This window comes from Penaeus monodon, chromosome 6, assembly GCF_015228065.2.
Source record: "Penaeus monodon isolate SGIC_2016 chromosome 6, NSTDA_Pmon_1, whole genome shotgun sequence".
NCBI lineage: Eukaryota > Metazoa > Arthropoda > Malacostraca > Decapoda > Penaeidae > Penaeus > Penaeus monodon.
The window spans coordinates 48054390-48056275 of NC_051391.1; positions in this window are offsets into that span (position 1 = coordinate 48054390).

Here is a 1886-nt window from a genome sequence, read left to right on the forward strand (position 1 = left end):
GCAGCGGCGATGGAAATTGTGTTGGCAGGTTGTTGATGATGGAAAAAAGAGAGCGATATGCTTTTTTTTTAGGGGGGTGGGGGTGAGTGGAGGGGGTGGGGTGGGGAGGGAGATAACAACCCGGGTAAATTTTAAAATTGTTTTTGGCGACTTTGGGGGCCAGGGGGTGTTGTAATGTTTCAGGGGGTAAGGTTCAAACTAGGGGTTTAATTCGAGGGAAAAGGGGAGCGAGAGATTGAGGGAAAACTTTGCAAACTCGCTCATGGCTACTCAGGGGGGACCATGAGGGGGGGAGGGGGGGAGGGGGGATATGAGGCATCCGGAAGAGGTAGGGAAGATGGGGGGGGGGGGGGTTATTGAAGAGCCTAATTTTGCAAAAGGGGAAAGGGTAGAAAAGAGAGAGGAAAATAAGAAAGAGGAGATAAAGGGAAAACGAAAGATTAGAGAAAATGACAAGCTGTGACGAATAAATTTTCACTTATCACGATGCCCCGTGTTTATTTTTTTTTTTCTCTCTCTCATACTTTTACTATGCGATTTTACGGCTACTAATATTCGCGATTGATTTTTGAACATCCGCCGTGATGAAGGAAATCCTCTTCCTCTTCCTCTTCCTCTTCCTCTTCCTCTTCCTCTTCCTCTTCCTCTTCCTCTTCCTCTTCCTCTTCTCCGCAATGTTCTCTTCTTTTTCCTTTGCCTCATCATTACCTTCTTCGTCATAGTTTCTTCCTCTTCTCCTTCCTCCTCTCTCTCTTCCTCCTCTTCTTCCTCCTCCTCCTCTTCATCCTCCTCTTCCTATTCCTTCCACCCACCTCTTATTCCTTGTCCTCTTCCTACTCTTCCTCATTCTCCCTACTCTCTTCCTCCTCTCTCTTCTTCTCCTCCATCTCTTCCTCATCCTCCCTACTCTCTTCCCCCTCTCTCTTCTTCTCCTCTATCTCCTCTTCCTCGCCCTCCCTCTTTCCCTATGCATCGCTATTCTCCTTCCGTCTCCTCGCTCCACCGCTTTTGTTTTTCTTCCTCTTCTCCCTTCGACAACCACTATTTTTTATTTTTTATTTATTTCTTATCATTTTTTTCTTGTTCTTCTGCCATCTGAAATTCGTATCTACTTATCGATCCATTTATTGCATCCAGATTTTCTCTTTTCTTCTTTCACTCCTATCTCATTATCCAATTTGGCCCTTCCTCATCCCATCGAGCCTATCTTATCAACCCATTTTCTAATCTATTTTCATCCATATTTATCAGATTATTTGTATATTTCTGTCGCATCATCCTGATTTCATCCTGATTCCCTCTCTTCCTGAGGCTAACGCTCTCATCTCCGGGCGCCGAAAGACTGCATTGCTCCCGGCGCGTCACACGGCTCCCTTCCGGCTAAATCTTTCTTAATTATGGCTCCCAGTGCCTACCTGAGTGCCATCTGCTGCTTTGCGCTCGGTCTCGCTCTCTCTCTATGTATGTATGTATGTCTGTCTCTTTTTGCTTCTCTCTTTTTGTCTTTCTCTGTCTCTGTCTGTCTGTCTGTCTGTCTGTCTGTCTGTCTGTCTGTCTGTCTGTCTGTCTGTCTGTCTGTCTGTCTGTCTCTCTCTCTCTCTCTCTCTCTCTCTCTCTCTCTCTCTCTCTCTCTCTCTCTCTCTCTCTCTCTCTGTTTATAATCCTCTTGCTTTCTTTATCTGCGTCCGCCAGTCGCTCGCTAAACACCACAAGATAAAATCTGACTTGAAAGAACAAACAAACGTATTTATAACCTCGCATGTTGATAAAGATGAGATAAGGGTGAGATTAGGGAAAAAGACAAAGAGGTATGAATGTAATTTGATTATATTAGCGAAAGCGAGAAGAGATAGATAGATAGATGATGGATAGAGATAGATAGATGG